Source organism: Rhinolophus sinicus, chromosome 5 (genome assembly GCF_057876585.1).
Source record: "Rhinolophus sinicus isolate RSI-liver-muscle chromosome 5, RSI-T2T, whole genome shotgun sequence".
In the NCBI taxonomy this organism is placed as follows: Eukaryota; Metazoa; Chordata; class Mammalia; order Chiroptera; family Rhinolophidae; genus Rhinolophus; species Rhinolophus sinicus.
This window is the reverse complement of record NC_142505.1, coordinates 19,387,975-19,406,853: the sequence shown is the minus strand read 5'-3', so window position 1 is coordinate 19,406,853 and position 18,879 is coordinate 19,387,975. Positions and strand designations below refer to the sequence as shown.

At 38.4% G+C, this 18,879-nt stretch overlaps 1 long non-coding RNA gene across 2 annotated transcripts in view; it reads right to left on the bottom strand.

Annotated features, from left to right (window-relative positions):
• LOC141567096 (uncharacterized) overlaps nucleotides 1-18,879 on the bottom strand; it is a 239,907-nt gene that overhangs the window by 165,384 nt on the left and 55,644 nt on the right. For both annotated transcript variants that reach the window (XR_012489492.2, XR_016021432.1), the window contains exons 3-4: nucleotides 17,239-17,307; nucleotides 15,650-15,699 (exon numbers count right to left, since the gene is read on the bottom strand). This is a non-coding gene — a long non-coding RNA (uncharacterized LOC141567096). The remainder of the gene's footprint in view (nucleotides 1-15,649; nucleotides 15,700-17,238; nucleotides 17,308-18,879) is intronic.

Here is an 18,879-nt window from a genome sequence, read left to right as displayed (position 1 = left end):
GGGAATTTATGTTCAACATTATTAGGAAATGATCTTTTATTAAGACAGTATTCCTTTTATGCTAAGAGGAAGGATTTAACAACTTGATTAAATTATCTTTATCCTTCCCCAGTGTATTAGTCATCTAGTGACACATAACAGATTGCTCTAAAACTTAGCTATTCCAAACAACAAATATGTATTATTTTAGTTTCTGGGTGTGGCTTAGCTGGGGCCTGTGGCTCATGTTCTTTCACAAAGCTTCCAAGATAAAGGTGTTAGTCAGGCTATATCTCAAGGGGTAGGGGAGAAGGGGTGGAATGATCAGATGCCATGCTCACTCACAGGGCTGTGGGCAGGCCTCCGGTCCAATCTGCCTGTTAGCCAGAGACACCAGTTATTACTTCATTTCACAAGACAATTTCTGGAACCTGTGCACCTGTGTGCCACAGCTCTGGGTAAGTTGGCACAGTTAAACTAGGAGTCTTTCTAGAAGCCATTCCTGCAATGGGACAACTATCAATAAATACACAATCAATAAATATACAACTATGCCAACACATTATATGCATACGTTTTACTATACTTCCTTTTAGCTGGAACCCCAAAATGTCTGTGGCCACTTAATATAAGGTACAGCATGACAGAGAGGATGTGAGAGTGGAAAGGGAAAGTGGTCTAGCTTTAGCTAAAACAGAGTACTTTCAGAGTCATAACAAAAACATGACCTTGAAGACATGGCCTTTCCAAAACCATTCCCATAATTTTGGAAAAGTCTTAAAGTAAGCTTCATTAGTTTCTTAATAAATCCACCTTTGTTCTTGACAAAAACAAATCAAAGACAGAAAAAAAAAAAATCCCACTTGAGGTATGCTATACAGAGCAAATCTTTAAATTTTCAGAATTCAATAGCTAGTAGAGTTAGTCTTGATTGAAAAAATGTAGTTACTGTGTAACTTCATCTTTTCTGAGAGAAAGACCAAGAATATGGATCAGCCTATTGCTTGGGTCCCCTCCAGTTCCCGTGGCTCTATGATTCTCTTTTTAAGATATCTTTTGTGCATCGTGTCTCAGAACGTCTGATGGAGACTCAAAGTTATGCACTTGAACCGGAACTGGTGAAAGGTTCCCACTGTGGAAAGAGCATTGATAGTGAAGGGAAAGTTGGCTACAATGCTAAAATCTAAGTAATGCTAGTACTGGTGGCTCCAGAAGGGGGCGCCTGCGATGAGAAAGCTGGAACACCCACCTAGACTGGGGCCTCTGACACTGGAAAATTTCTGCATCACCAAGTAGATTGGACTTAGTTTCACCTCTGAATCATAGCAAGGCTCAGTTCTTCCTGTTTAATTTTATTTTTATTATTTGTCTGTTTCACATGGTATTAATGGATCATTTTCCCTCAGATGGTACCATGCTCTAAAAACAAAGCCTTAACTGAAAGGGACAAAGAATTCAGCAATGACATCTGTCATTCTTTAATTAATCAGAGTGCCCCTAATAAGACCCAGAAAATGAAAATTATAGCTGAACACAATTATATTATATTGGGCTGATGACCTGTAGTTAGCAATTCTGGGCTTCCTGTTTCCCCATATGTTACAGAAATATAGACAACTCAGAGCATGTCACCATGTAATCCATGTTACATTACAGGAACCAAACTTAAACACAGGGTTTGGAATTCAATTTTGCAAATATTCAAGTGAGGGATTTTTGCTGTTCGCAGAGGTTGAAATATCTCCATGGGAATTGAAGTAAATTAGATGTAGGTCAGGGAATTAGTTCAATATTTTGTGACATGATTTTTGTTTTACTAAATCCCAGATTCAACTTAAGTGTGGTGACTTTATATCCAGAATTTTTTGGAACAGTCCTGCTTTCAAATGCACTCTTATCCACCCTCCTACTATAAGGAGACTCATGTTTGTCACATCACCGTCACCCAATCTTTGGTTTAGGAAATATGAACATACGAAAATTGGGCAAAAGAGAAGGTGTGCTATACTACTTGGCATCATTTTCTTAACTGCTAAAACTGCGAAAGGGGAAGAAAGAAAAGTTAACATAAATACTTGTCAAATACATGGCAAATCGACAGGTAATCCAAATATCTGTCTCTGTGGCATAAGGGTAAGGTTTTCTTATTAATAGTGAAATTCGGGAAGAATCTTTAAATGGGCTTTTAAGAAATTTACTATAGGTTGAGCCAAACGTGTGAGTTACGTTCGGTATAGGTTGATTTCTGCTGCTACTTTTACTGGCAAACAATGGCCAACTGCCAGAGCATGGTCAGTCTGCACAGCTGTTTTCAATGATTCATTTCCCTTGATTTCCCAGCTGAGCCATTCAGAAGGCGAACAGCAGGTTTCAAGCCCCAGTTGCTAGCCTCATTGCTGCAAGGAGCCCTCCCCTTCAATTGTGGGAGCGTTTTAAAGGCTAACATGAGGGACAGTTGCCCTCATAAGCAAAGTTGTTTCCATGACTAGAGTGTGAGCAGGCCAGAAAGGTCGAGAAGAAACTGGAATGTTGATGTTATGGTAGGGTGCTCGCCATGGCTCTGAATCACAGCGTGCACCCCTCCCCAGCTTTCTCTCACACCGTGCACAGTCTTTATAGCCCAACATTCCAATCACTCTGGCAGTTTCCAAAACACAGAAGGTTCTTTCACCCATTGAAACTACTGCGATTCCTATTGACTGGAAGGTTCTTCCCTCCTCTTTGTCTGAGATCCTCCTGCCACCTCCAAGATTAAACCCAAGCATTACAGTCTCTTGAATTTCTTGTGAGCCTCCCAAGGTGGGTTAGATCTGCCATTCTTAATGAAGGGACATTGCCCACAATGTTAGAAGGCAAAATAATTCTTACTATTTTTTGTGTATAAAGTACAGATATACATTTGGCACATAAACAGACATACGATTTATCAATGATATGAACTTTTCATTTTGGAGGAGTGATTAGAAGAAAGTATCTAAAAGGTCTCCTCAAGTGGGCATTAATGAAAAAAAAATCGAGAAACCCTACGTTATACACTCCTTTGGCTCCCCTGTGCATACCATTTAGCTCGTTTTAAGTCACTGATATTAGGAAGGTTTGCTGCTCCGTATTCTTGCAGCAAAAGCTGACGGATACCCCTTTCTGTCAGCTTCCTCCCACCCCACACGATCTATACGCTTCTTGAGAGGTGAGACACTGTCTTGCAATTCCACTGCCCCCTCAGAACCAGGTACAGCGCTGAAACGTAGCAGGTACTAAGGAGATGCTTGTTCAACAGCTTCAACAAGATCTTGGCTTCTCGGTCCTAATTTTGACTTTGACACCCACCATGCTCTACAAAAGAGTCTCTGATCCCTTTCCACTTTTTCTGCACCTCTGTTTTGATAAGATGGTGTTCCATGTCTTTTTTACTCCAACCGCAATAACCATAGAAGTGGTGACTCAAAGTTGAACTTACAGCGTGGATGTGTCCTGGTCAAATATCCAACGGGTGCTTTGGCTCAGCCATTGTGAAGACGTTAGACATGCTCTGCTTCTAAAAGTCATGGCTTACGCCTGGGTAACCATGTCTTCGTGAAGAACATTTTCACCGTAACATCAGTTATGAATCGCAAGTACTGGAGGCAGACAATTAGCAGCCACATTTGCAGCTTTGTGTAGTGGCACAGATTCCTGTGACTGCTTTAAATTACTTGAGAAGCCCGTATCAGAAAACTCTTTGTAAAATGACTTATATATATCATTATTTTTTCTTATACAGCTATTGTATCAATATCCCCCATTATAATGATAATGAAGATAATGACAGAGGATAGCTAATTCTATTGAGCATGCACCATATTCCATCCATTTTGCTAAGTATGTTCCACCCACAGCCTCATTTGACTCTCCCGATAATCTTATGAGACTGGTATTACTGTTTTCCTGATTTACAGATGAAAAAACTGAGGGTTCAGGCAATTAGGCAATTGGCCTAAGGACTCAAAACTAGAAGTGGAAAAGCTAGAATTCAAGCCCAGGAAAATATGACTCCAGAGCCTAAGCTTTTAAAGCACTATGCCAATTAAAAAAAAAAAAATCTGTTTCAAAATACATAAATAAAATACTGTATTCTAAAGGCATCTAAATGATGATTATGATTGCTGTTAACAAGATTAAATAAATGAACAGGACATTTCAATTTGCAAAGAAAGATGAAACTTTGGCTTGAGAGATGTGCATTGCATTCCATTTACGGGTCTATATATAGAAAATTGTCTCCAAATAGTACGAAGTTAAAAAATAGATTCCAAAGAAAATATTGAGATATGTTGGAGAATGTGCATAATCAAACTTGTTATTAGAAGTTATTATTGATATAAAAGCATGAGTGTGTGTGTAGGGGAGAAGGGGTTTGGTGAAAGGAGATAGAAAGTAGGAAGGAAAAGACTTAAAAGACAAAATTCTAGTTATTTGCTTTTAAGAGTCTCTACTACCCACCCTGACTTCAATTGTTAGCATGAATGAATTCTTTTCTTAGAAGTTGGCATTACAAAAGCACATCAGTTACTAAAAAACAGAAAGAAAAACACAATAAAAACCTAAATGTGGAAAGTGAGTGCATGGCTCAGAAAGAGTAACATAATAACAGACCTTTCCCATTTCTACCAGACATTACATTTTCCATGTGGCAACATTTCACTTGGCCCTTTGGAAAAATTCAGCCACATTTTGTAATCTTTAAAAGCCATATGGTGAAAGTGGTATTTCTTAAACTAAGTGGATTTTTTTAAAATTATGGCCTTAAAAGAGAGGGGAAATGTGATGAGCAAAATAGAATTCAACTCATTAGCTAAGAAATTTATCCAAAATGAAATTTCAGATTTTATTCTTAGCCTGAAAACTCCATACTTCCCAAGAAGCCCTTTTGTGAGCCAAAACTCTTTCCTAAGACTTATCACTGATGCTGGTTCACTCCTATTCACCAGCTGTTGTGTTACTGGAAAAAAAACAACAAAAAGAAAAAAAAACAAAACACAGTCTAGGTGAAGGGTGTGGTCTTTGGAGTAAGACATACTGCCACTGTGTTCTTGACCAGATAGATGACTTAGCTTCTCTGATCCTCAGTTTCCACACTGTCAACTGATAGTCGTGGGTGCCAATTCAACACCGAGAGGAATCCCCAATGTGTGGTGCAGTGAAGAAATTTATTCAGTGCAAATAACTCAGTTGTGATACAGTACTGCTGTGAGAACAGCACGGCTGTGCAAAACCTCAATAGTGTTACAGCTCAATTAGCCTGGGGTCAGGCCCTTCTTCTGCTACACAGAGCTGCTCTGTGCCGCCTGCCCCGGTCTGCTCCAGCACGTCTTCAGTGCTTCAGTTCAGGGAAACGCAGTCTCCAGTCTTGGATGAAAAGGAAAAACACACTATTTGAGCCAAATGGGAGCTGACTTATATAGAAGTCCCTGCCCATGGTCCTTGATTAGTCTGTCCTTGTGCAAACAAGGACTCCAAATCCTCATAGTTTGATTGGTCCAAAAGGCACTGTCCTGATTGGTCAGAATGGAGCTGCTCTCATTTGTTGGTGAAGATACTAATACAGCTATAGCTGTACAGCTCCCATTGGACAGGGAAAGCCTCAGTCCCATTGGTTGAGATAGTATTCCAGGAACTCCTTTATAAGAGCTGGCTCAGCTAGCAGGAACACAAGGCAGGCAGGCAGTTTTGTGCAAGAGGCAAGCAGCTTACTGCAGGCTTCTCTCTGAAGTGTGGTTTACATGAGAAGCTCCTGTTTAGAGAGGGCTGCTAGGTTCTGCTTTTAGATTTGAGCCCAGTTAGCCACCAGGAGCCCTTCTCAGTTGGTGTCTTCTTTCTCAGGGTCCACAACACCTACCAAATCAGGTCATCATATTTACTTCTAAAGGCAGTGATGAGTTGAATGAGGAAACATATATAAATATTCAGGTCAATATGTTTCCCCCTTCTTCTTGTCCTTCCTTCTTTCATTGTAAAATAATTTGGTTGGCAATATTTTCTCTAAGGTTTCTTTCAGATTTATAGTTCTATGTTAGTTAATTCATATTGTCAGATATATATATATATATATATATATATATATATATATATATATATATATATATATATTATATTTGGCTTTCCCGTTTGAGTTTCCTGTAAAATTTTTCAGGGCTAATTAGAGAATAGAGGTAAACAGGAAAGATGGTACGGAGGAAATATCATGGTGTGGTTCCATGTGTTTAGCTGACCACTGCTGTTTGTGGTCTAAATTAAAGCTGCACAGTAACCACTAAAACAGAAACTTTTAAAGTCACTCTACAAGTTCTAGCTGAACAGATGTTTCTCAACAATGTCAGCTGGAATGGATGATGGAAAGATGTGAGGGACACAGAGAGAAAAAAAAAAAAGAAAAAAGGAGAAGATACCAAGGACTATAATGGAAAAAAAGATCATTTCTTTAACCATTTTTTATCGATAGGCACTTTATCAATTGTATCATGTACATTACATTGTGTAATACTTTCAATAACATAGGATAGAAATATTTTAACCCCATTTTGCAGATGAGAAAACTGAAGTTCTCAGAAGCTAAGTAACATCCCCAAGTTTAATCAGTTAGTAAGCATCTAGGCTGGATTCCAACCCAGTGTGGGGACTCCAAAGGCTGTTCATTTTACATGTTAATTCCCAGTGATACGTGAGCCAGGATGTACAATTCAAACTAATTTAAGCAAAAACAGGGAATGTATCAACTCCTATAAGCAAGTCATGGGAAGAAATAGAAAGAACTCATCTTAGAAACACTAGTACCAATGGATACACACACACACACACACACACACACACACACACACACACACACACACACAGAGCTGGGTTGCCAGTACTTCTCTACCTCAATTCTTCCACCCCTCCCTCCTTCCTTCCATCGCATCTCCATCTCCAGTCTATGTCTCAGCGAGTGTTAGCGTCATTCTCTTCATCATCATTTCCCGTAATCTGAACCCATGGTCACAGGCAGCTTTAGTGGCAGATCTTACAACGATATGACAAGGACAGTGGAAGGCTTCCCTGCCTTCTTCTAAGATAAACTATTTAGGAAAAGGCTATTATTGTTCTGGTTCAGTTGTATATCCATTTCTGAAACAGTAAGAGTATACATGGAGATGGTGACAATGACTAGCTCAGGCTAGGTCACATGCCTGCACTTGTGACCAGGGGTCTGCAGCACTGGAATTGGATACTGCTTGCAGATCACAGCATTGGAGGTGAAGGAGCTACCCCAAAAGAAAGGAATTGTTGTCTGGGGCAAGATAAAATAATAAATGACCGCCCTCAAGGCAGGGGGAAAATATCGACTTCGGAGGTGGGTAGAACTGCATTCCTCTGCTTCCTGGATTTATGACGTTCAACTTTTAGTCACTAGGGTTAAGTAAAATATGAAGAAACAAATCCAAGAGCAGTCAATGCTAAAAAACTAATTGCTAAGTGAAAGGATGATAAAGTGCTAAGTAAATGTAAAATTCTAATATTAATATAACTTTGATCTTCTTTTTAAAAATGTCCTTATCAGGACTTATGATTTCAGAACTGCACCCCCGCCACCCCACCCCACCCCCACACACACACGGTAAACACTTTCCCCAGACAATGTTCAAATAGATCCTAAGCTTCTGGAAAGCAAGGACAATATTTTCCGTATCTTGTGTGTCCCCTGAACACCTAGCAAAGGGCTGAGCATAGCCTTGTGTTGACAGGACTTGTTTAAAAAGTGCTTGTTGATTTATATCATTGAAAAGATTTACAGACGAGTCACATTGGGAGTCTATACTCAAATTTAGCTTTGCTTATGCTACTACTCTAGGTTCTGGACCAATATGTATTCCTGAGAATAGGTATTCATAGTGTTAATATTCACTTTTATCTAAAATATGCAAATGAGTGACATTTTATCAATTATTTTGGCCTAAAGTTATGTTAAATCATTTTCATATTTGATCATATCGTTGCCTTGAAAATTAGGAATATTATGAATGTTAGGCCCTTGCAACCCGCCTTGCATTATGAGTTCCCATTATTTAATTCTATCCTTCTCATGATAATTTTTAATTCATTTCCATGTATTAATTATGTTTCCACTGATGTTCTGAAATAACCTCAGCCAAGCTCATTATATATTTTGATGGAAAAGCACTTAAATCTAAATGGCAATTTACATTTACTTTTTTGAAATAGATCGGTAATGACCATTAAAGACTTTTCCCTAAGTAGATTCTGATTTTGAAATTCTTACTGAATTTTATATTTTGTCCCACAAAACATAAGCATATCATTATTTTGGCTGAAATTACTGGATATCTCACCTAATCATTCATGGCTTTGAAACATGAGTTACTGTTTCTTATTCTTTTGTTAATGGGTTGAAAATACTCTTCCATGAATGCTGTGATTTGTGAGCCCTAAAGAGTATAGGTGATTTAACGATACATATCAGTACTGTATGTACAGGAAACTCAGGTGCTAACAGGGCTCCAACACAATTTGGATGTAACATTTCTTTTGCATGGCAGTGGAAGGCATGAATTCGCTTTGTATTGCTGATTATGCTCCAGTTGGCTTGAGTCCCTTTTCTTCTGATGCCTTTTTAGTAAAGCCATTGAAGAGCTTCCCATTACTCTGGAATACAGTGCAAACTGCCTAAGGTGGCTCTCCAGGACCTGCAGATTCTAGCCTCTGCCTGACTCCATGGTCTCATCTTGTGTCATTCACCCCCCACGTCTGCCTGCTCCAGCCACACTCTCCTTCCATTCCTTTAGTTCCACGCTTCCTGCTACAGAACACAAAATGTGTTCATGCATCTACTCCTCCCACCTGGAATGTTCTCCTCTTCGCCTCCTGCACCTGGCTAACTCTCATAAGTTTCTGCTTAAGCAGCATTTCATCCTGACCTCCCAGGCCACATGAGTATTTCCAAAGGGCCATGTATTTTAGGTTTAAATTTCTAAAAGTCCGATTAAGGCTTATAATTGTTTCCTTAGTAATGGACAGTTTTGTCCCAAGACTAGTGGGAACCCAGAATAAGGAGTACAAGAGCAGAAACACTTGCATTCCTTAAAGGCTTCTTGTGTCCTCTTCCCAATTCTAGTTCCCCAGAGAACAAAGTCAAGAAAACAGGAACTAGGAAAGGCAAAAACTACGAGGATGTAGCCAACCACAGAGAAGCCAACAGACGCAAGAGCTTTCCTGGACTAGTCTGTGAAGAAGATGAGTAAGATGTTTCTCCTGAAGCCAAAACAGGGAAGTGGTCCATGAAACTACTCCCTCTGGGCAATTATCAGTCCCTGTTATCTGCAAGGTCTCCCCACCCAGCTCTGAGCACTGGGCACCTAGTCGTTGGTAGTGATGCCTCTGGGCAAATGCCCAGTCCATCTTATGCTCAGCCATTTTAGCCAATGCCCTTCTCTGTCTTTATTTTTAAGTTTACAGAAGTAAAGAGTGTTTGTGGGGCCGGCCCGGTGGCTCAGGCGGTTAGAGCTCCGTGCTCCTAACTCCGAAGGCTGCCGGTTCGATTCCCACATGGGCCAGTGGGCTCTCAACCACAAGGTTGCCAGTTTAATTCCTCGAGTCCCGCAAGGGATGGTGGGCTCTGCCCCCTGCAACTAAAATTGAACACGGCACCTTGAGCTGAGCTGCCGCTGAGCTCCCGGATGGCTCAGTTGGTTGGAGCGTGTCCTCTCAACCACAAGGTTGCCGGTTCGACTCCCGCAAGGGATGGTGGGCTGTGCCCCCTGCAACTAGCAACGGCAACTGGACCTGGAGCTGAGCTGCGCCCTCCACAACTAAGACTGAAAGAACAACAACTTGAAGCTGAACAGAACCCTCCACAACTAAGATTGAAAGGACAACAATTTGACCATTGTTCCCCAATAAAGTCCTGTTCCCCTTCCCCAATAAAATCTTAAAAAAAAAAAAAAAAGAGTGTTTGTGCATGAGTGTGTGTGTATTCTGATGACTATGAACATATTTAACTTTACAATTTTCAAGTGCAGTATTCCATACTCACAGATGACATTTTCACACCATTTCTGAAACATAACTGGTGATATTCCAAAGTCCTGTGAGTAGATAAGGGGAAGAAGCCTTCTCTGAATTGAAGACTAATTTCAATCTACAATTTTCAATCTACCATGCATACCCCATATTCGCATTTAGCAGGCATCCCCATCATTAATTATTTATTTTTCTAATTAGCTCTTTAATGTTGTTTCCTATGAGTAGTCTGCACACTTCCTGAGGTTTGGTACTGTTTTACTTGGCCATTGGTTTATTCCCACTCTTACATCATAATACATGCTCAATAAATATTTACCAAATGAATGGATGATTGAAATGGGGAAGGGGAAGGAGACTGGAGGAGACAACAAAGCAAATTCTAATTCTGTATTTTCTTTCTATCTCTAGGCCTCAAAGTTCTGTGCTCCTGAAACTCCTCTTACTGTCTTCTCTTGCTCCTTTTCCCCAAGAGTGAATTTTAATGTCCCATCACGTACGTATTTAAAATCTCTGTAACTGAAGGAAATAATCACTCATTTTTGTAGCTGTGGAGGAAACACTTTAATATTTGTGTTCAAATTTGGTTCAATCTTATTGAAACATAGAGATACAATATCTTTTAAAATAAGATCTAAGTTCTTTACTTTTAACAGCAAGGTCATACAAGTTGATTGTAGTCATTATTTGCAGAAAGCACAAGAGTCATTCAATTTACATTTCAAAAAACACAGTGGCTAGCAGATAGAGTCTAGGTGCTTCTTTGAAATGCAGAGTGCAAAATAAATGTTGTCTCAGACTAGAAAAAATTATTTGTCGTGGTGCACAGGACCATGGAGATTCATCCACGGGACTGCAGACTGTATGTCTGGGTGAGGATAGAACATAAAAGCACGCATGGGGCAAACAGCAAATTATAGCAGTACTTTTGATTAGCTGAAGACAGAGAAGAATCTTATCATGGGGGCTCATTTGTAATTTTCTGACAACAAGCTAGCCTGAAACTGAGAAAACATAGTTTGTCAGTTTCAAACATCAAAATGAGTTTCCAAGAGACATTCTAATGGAGGTAAAAAATAAGGGAAAGAATTGGGTGGGCTGTGTGAGTGTCAATGTTCATTGCATTGCTGTTTGATATTAGAAAAAGGTGTGGCCCGGGAGTGAACAAGAAAGGATCCCAACAACATGCTCAGGTAAGATCCAGAGAGGGTGCAGCCAGGACCGTAGGTTAGCTCTCACTCTCCCTCTTAGGTGGGCACCTTTGTGCAATGCACAAACCACACAACCATAAGCTGTGGCTCTGCTTCCAGGTTTGGCAAGATATGAAATAAATTGATAAAGTTTAATGGGAAAGATCCCTATTGTACCTCGATAACTTTCATTACACATTCATTCTCTTGTAATTAGCTTGAGAGGCATTTAACAAAACGATTAAAAACACAGGCTTTGCCGTGAGAGAGAAAACTACATTAAAATCCTGAATTTATCACCCCCTCGTTAGTGATCATTCACATCTCTCTCTGCACCTAGATCACTTTAACTATTAGGCTGGTACAAAGGTAATTGCAGTTTAAAAGGTTAAAAAATAATTGCAAAAACCGCAATTACTTTTGCACCAACCTAATACAACATTGAAATGACAGTCTCTTCATTAGTAATTTGTTGTAAGGATTAAATAAAGAGATGCGTCTTGCACTTAACACCCTATTTGGTAGTACACTGCTATATTGTTTAGTTCAGTTTTGTTTTGTTTTTATAGTAGGCTTAGTATAGAGGCTTTTTAAAAGGAAGATGTTTATCTCGATCCCAGTAAAAGCACACAGGTCGAGCCGTGCCGCACACAACTCTAACAATGGGCGGCAATTTATCAACAGAACAAATTAATTAAGTTAAAACACTTTTAAAACTAAATTATGAACAAATAATGACAATTTAATGAATGGAAACTCTGCTGATTTTTGACAATATCAAAAGATATAACAAAACATCTCTATTCATGAAGTGACCTGGTTACCAATTGGTCGAAAAAAAGCAAAATCACTCAATCTAGGAAGGGGAATAGACTATGCACATAGAAATACCCATCTAACTTTTCACACTTTAGCAAATATTACAACTGCTCTTATTTAAAAATATATTTCATCATATCCTCATTTTTCCATGAGACGAAGTTCATTTCTCTCTCTCTCTCTCTCTCTCTCTCTCTCTCACACACACACACACACACACACACACACACACACACTGCTTGTGTAAATATAGCAGAGCACACAAAATACAAAGGTAGTAGAGTGTAGGGCTGGTACTTTATATTTCAGCCCTAGCTTCACAGGCAGTTAATTTGCAAATGGATTTCAAAAAATAATTACATTAATCAAAACTCTATTTATTCTCCTACATCAGTATTGATTTTACCTACACTTATCAAATTTATATTCTGCCTCTTTAATTGCCTACCTCCTACAGCCTCTCACTCTCTGGACTAAGAGTACATATATATCTGCATACCACAAGTATGCTCAGGGTTCTCCTTAGAAAAATAAGATGTCTATGAAATCCCAATACCACAAAGAAGCAGGAATTAGGTTCATTTTCTCCCACTGCGGTTTCTCATTAAACCTGCTCCTGAAATTCATTGGTCTATCATAGTTTTTTTGTTTGTTTGTTTTTTTGCATTTGCATTTGCAGTATGAGCAAATGATGATTGCATGATATTTAGTTTTCTGAAAGCATAAATTGTCTCATTCTCGGCCTGACATTTCTGACATTTTAGACCATTAAAATTAAATAGCCAAAACAAAAATTTAGAAGCAGCTTATAAGCTAATATTAAAGTGGTATAAGATATCAACATAGAGTATCTATAATTCAGAGAGCAAGAAAGAGAATAAATGACAAATGTGGTAAAGATTAACATTTGGGGGAATCTGAGTAGAAAACAAACAGTAACCGTACTATTAATGAAATTTTGCTGTTATCTGAAATTATTTCAAAATGAAAGAGTTTAAAAAAAATTCAAACTAAGGTTTTAAGATACTGACCGATGACCATTTAAGATGGTGACTATGTGGTATGATTTTGAGGAATAAAATGACTAACAAGACTCACAGGTAAAGTACCTACTATGACCTACTAGATAACACCCCACACCAAAGTTCAGTTACCTTTAAATCACATTCGTCTCAGCTCAGTAAATCTTGGTTAACATCTAAATAATTTCAAAATCCAATACTAGTCTTCCAAGTCACCCCAGCAAAATAAAATAAGATAACATACAAAATAAAATAAAATATAAAAGCTTTCAAATAAATTATGCTTTGAATACAATTCCAGCCAATATCAAAATCTCCTTGCTTACCAAAGACTATCAAAGAAAGGCAACCGATTTGCAAGCCAAATACTAGCAATCTCCTTTGTGTCACATTTATGATCAATGTTTTATTTTTCTAGTTACTGGGAATTTTAATCATCTCAGTTGTCTCTAGGAAACCCACCAGGCTTCCACAACCGGCTGCCATCTAGTTGCAACTCTCCCTTGGGAACAGAGCCATTTGTAATTGTAAACATGGCATTATACAGTTACGTGCAGGGGAAATGAGTGTGCCCTCTGCAGTCTTTTAAGGCTTTATTCATTTCAACATTGTGGCATTTAATGGTTTCCCTCAAGAAACAACACCAATTATTCTCACAGTTTATCTAGGTTTCTGGAAAAATCTGTTTGAAACTTGCCTTCCTACCCCATTTCCCCTGGCAGTAGGTTTACTGAGGAATACATTTTACCTTTATATTTTTATTTCTGCGGGAAACCTTCTCATTAAACACTTGTTTTCCATGTGGTTCCCTGAGACAGACACATACAAACAGGAAGACTATAAAATAGAATAGGATAAATTGGGACACCAAGATAAACATGTACATGTACTTCAATTCTGATATCCTGACCTATTTTTAAAAGCCAAGGAAAGAACAAGATATGTTTTTCCTCCTAAGTGATTCCATGGGAATTCTCTCTGTGCAGTGAGTGGTAATGCAGAGCAGAAAGTAGCTCTCGCTGTTCCTGGAAGGGAAGTTCAGCTTTTTAAATTTCCTACAAGTTCTCAATTCAGAATGCTTTGCACATAAAAAAGACAGGATATTTGACCTTTCAAACTCCCTCCATTGCCTGATTATATGGAATGGTTTACTTTTGAGGAGAGAAAGGGAGAATCATTTGGAACGTGATTTTAGTGTTATAAAAAGAGTGAATGTAATTTATTCCAAAGAATACATTCACCAGAAAATCTGTCAATTGCAAATTATCCATGAACGCTGGGGACAAAGGAGACAGAGCCAATGAAATTCCAGGATAATCCGAATCCTTCTTTACTCCTTTCTTTTTGCTTACCATATTCCTCCCTGCCTCAGGGTCTTTGCATATGCTGTACTCTATTGCACACAGTAATTCATACTTCCAAGTTCATCTTTTCCTTATTTCTTTTCACGTACCTATATTTGAGTCTTACTGAGAATTCAAATGGTTGAATCAATAAAAGTTGCATTTATTAATTCAACCACTATGTATACGGCTAACAATGGGCAGGCAGGACCTTGTTGGCACTGGAAATATAGGCGTGCACAACATAAAGCCTTTACAGCCTGCGGTCAGCAAAGGAGACATCCACAGACCCTGACTATTTTCCAGCAGGGTCAGCACTCTGGCAGAGGCACGTACGGAATGGGAAGCAGCAGAACAGCGTGCTTCAGAATGGGTTCTGGAGCCACTCTGCCTGGGCTTAGTCATACTCTGTCATGTATTACCTGTGTGGCTTCAGACAATTTACTTAATCTCTCTGGGCCTCAATTTCCCCATCTGCAAAATGAGGAAGATGGCAGTAACTGCATCCTCATCAAAGAGCTGCTCTGATGATTAAATGAAGTAATACGTGGAAGGCGCTTAGAAGAGTACCTGCACCTAGTAGGGTCTGTTCTTATTACCAATGCTACAAGAGTCCACAGGATTACACGACTAACTCTACCTGGAGACTTTTCAGGAGACTGGCCTTAAAACTGCATTTTTAAGAGCACACCAGTGCAGAAAGCAGACTTATCTTTTAAACATCTTGACAACACCGGAAGGCATTTCCAGATTTCAAATTGCCAACTCATGACAACTCTGTGGGTTCTAAGTTTCAAAGCAATATTCTTTGTCTCAAGTCATTTTCCTTATTTTTTAAAGAAATCCTTACTACTTATTTTAAACAATTGCCATGAAATCATCTTAGAATTCTCCCCATGAATAATCCTAGTTTTGGAGAAAGCATTCTCAATCAACATGTTAGTCATTCCAGTATAAAATCATCTGAAACATATGTCCTGAATTTCCCCACACTATACCTGGACTTCAAAATGGAGGAAGGTGGTGATTGACCCATGCCTGAGACATCCTAAAACATGTCACACTCTCAAACTAGTTTGAGACATTTGCTGAGAGTGAAATATGTCTAGCTGGATTTATTCACCATTAATTATTACTCCCTCCATGTACGCACGGATTTCAGACCATAGACAAATTACTGCAAGTAATTTCTGGTCACATCCAACCAACAAAAAGTTTCCCTTATGTAACAAAAAAGATGGCAAACCTCAAATTGGTGAGTTCTCTTTTCCTGGACAGATCTGTGCTACACGATACCTGAAAGATCAAAAGGAGAATGTATTGAAGGTTGAAGCTACCTTGTCTTTCTGTAAATTGTAAACATGACAAAATAAACTGAAAATTCCAAATACTTAAAACTTAAGTTTACATTGGAATTTAAGGACCTTAAAACTATCTGCTCCATGGGCATAAAAGGCAGCTTTGGTGAGAGAGGCAATGGTATAAAGTGATCAGGCTTGGGATGATAGAATGAATACGAAAGCAATATATTTCCCTATATAAATACTCAATCTCGAAGCAATACCTTACCCATAGAGAACAACTTCTTTTATTTTCTCATAAACAGATAGTCTTTGAAATTATTTCTGTATATTTATGAATCTCTCTTAAAAATGTTTAAAAAGAACAAATTAAAGTGTGGTTTCTGGGGAGGGCAACATAGCAGTGCATTAATTGTTTCATGATGAAGAGAAGGAAGTTTGAATTAGTGTTATGTGAATAAAGACCTTTGACAAAAATAGAAAGTGATCCACTCATTATTTTTCACCCAATAAGCCCAATTATTCCAGGCCCACTCTGTGGTAGGGTTCTATAAACAAGGTAGATTTATTTTAGCCCTCATGGAGTATACCGGGAAACAGATGACTAAAGAGATGGATACGATGCAGCTTAGGAAATGCCAAGATGGAAATGTGTGTCAGGTGCTATGGGGACCTTAGAGCACCTTAACTCAGGTGGGGAAGAAAGGTGGTCAGGAAAAGAATGTCAGTGAAGGCAATTCTGAGCTTCTACTCACTTTGAAGGATGAAGTAATAATAGCAGGTGGAGAGGGCAGGGAAGGGTACTCAGGCAGGAGGAAAAGCAGAAGCAAAGTCCCAGAGCAGGAATCCATGACGCCTTCAGGGAAGAAACAGCATTTCTGCTGGAAGGGCAGTATGATAATGCAGTACGAAATGCAGGGCATGGACAGTGGGTGGGGTTGGACATCTAGCCGGGGGTTGCATCTTTAAAAATGTTAAGGAATGAAAACTTCACCCTTCAGGCAATGAGGGATGTGGAGAACCACAGACAGATAATAGGATACAGTCAGAAAGATCCTCTGGCCACATGAGGAAAAGAGTTTGAAAACAGAACATGGAGACAAAAAACAGGAAGATTCCCATGGATGCTGTTGTAATAAACCAAATTAATTTTTTTGAAATAATTACAGAAGCACAAGAAGTAGCAAAAATGATACAAAGACATCATGTATCCTTAGCCCTGCTTCCTCTAATGATAAAACTTACATAACTATAATATATTATCAAAACCAAGAAACTGTCATTGGCACAATACTATTACTTCACTAAGATTTCATCAGCTTTGCATAGCTATAGGTTTATGAAATTTATTCACATGCATAGATGCATGTAATGAGCACGAAAATCAAGACAAAATCCTAGTGAGTTTTGATAAGGACTTACACAAAGAGAAATGGAAGAAAGGGGAGCGATTCAATAAATATTTAGAACTTAAACTCTTACAGTTAAGAGCATAGATCTTTGAGCCAGACCTCATCCCAGCTCCACTACTTACCAGCTCTGTGATTTGGAATGCTGTGTGTCAGTTCTCTTGTCTGCAAATTGAAGAGAATCATAGTACTTCCTAGAGATATAGGAAGAAATAAATGAATCAATGCTTGTAACAAGCATAGAACCATCGTTAGACTATGGTAAATGCTATGACTATGTTAGCCTTTTAGTCTAGGAAAACTTACAATCAATTATTGTTTCCAAAATTATGACACTCCTAACATTGGGGATATATCAAATTATTTTAGATTTTTCACAGACTAAACATTTATTTCAATAATGATGCATTTATTTTTATAATTGCTATATACTAGTGACCCAGGATACTGGTTGTCCATTTATGCTGATAATATACATGTATAATTTCCTTCTTAGTTAAATGGTTTTAAGCAAGAGTAGTCGATTTAAAGAAAAAATAAGCAAAAACAATGATACCAGATGGACACTAGACTCATTAGGAAGATCATGTCATAGACTGTTTAGATGCATAACCACCACGCTATACACCCGAAGCTGAAGTTGAATAATATTAAGTGTCAACTATAATTATATACATAATATATAATATATGTTATATCATATATAGTCACAGAATGTGGAGTGCAGCATAGGGAATAGAGTCAATGATATTGTAACAATTATATATGATATCAGAGAGTTAATAGATTGGGGGGAGTTATCACTTTGTGAGGGGTGCAAATGTCTAACTATTACATTTTCTTTGCACACCTGAAATTAATAAAAAAAAAGTGAAAGAGGCATCCCCCCAAACCAAAAATGATACAGACGTTCCTCAAAATGACAACAGTTGGGACAGCATGAAGGGGGTACATGACTGAATTTGAGACACACTACATTATATGTGTTGCTTGTTTGCAGAGTTAATTTTGTCTTCGCTGGTGTAAGAAGTTTCAAGAATCCAAGTGTTCTGTCTATAATCTTAATTTTGAATTACTGTTGTAAGCAATTAAAGATGCAAAACACAACCGAAGCGTTAAGAAAAAAGGATGAAACAACAACTCTCTCTAGCACTTTGCTGAGTGGACAGAAGTGTCATCTTTGCAACAGATTTTATCATGTAATTAAAGAGGGATCCCCTGATTAATTAAATGGAGGGGTAAACTCATTTAAACCAATAATGCTAGGATGAGATTACACTATTTTGCTTTAGCGAGAATAAAGTAAAAGTTTACAGCTCTACACCGAGAGTTTTGCTCTCTGCAATATAGTCCATTTGCTGACAAATTTTCAGTACCTGAGATTGATTCGGGCCTATTAAAGGCCTCAAAACAACCAAGGATTGTAATAAATATTTGAACAGAGAGCTTGATGTTTCAAATGCTGAATAAATCATTGGAAGCTGAGCTGGTCCACCAACTGGGTTAATGCAGTCACATGACTGCCCTTTATCCGGGGCTCACTCTGTTGATACTTGCCCTTTATTATCTGGTCATGGTATATTCTTTACTAGCTAAGGGAAGGTGTATTTTCATTTCAAAGAGTTGATTCTCATCCAGAAAAGTAATAACTAGGAGAAACGTTTGAGACGAGTAAATAAAATATTTCCCTAACAATCAAGTGTGGTATCAACCATTTTCACTATTTCTGTGTAATCAGTCAGTCTGGCATTGCAAGTGGAATGTTT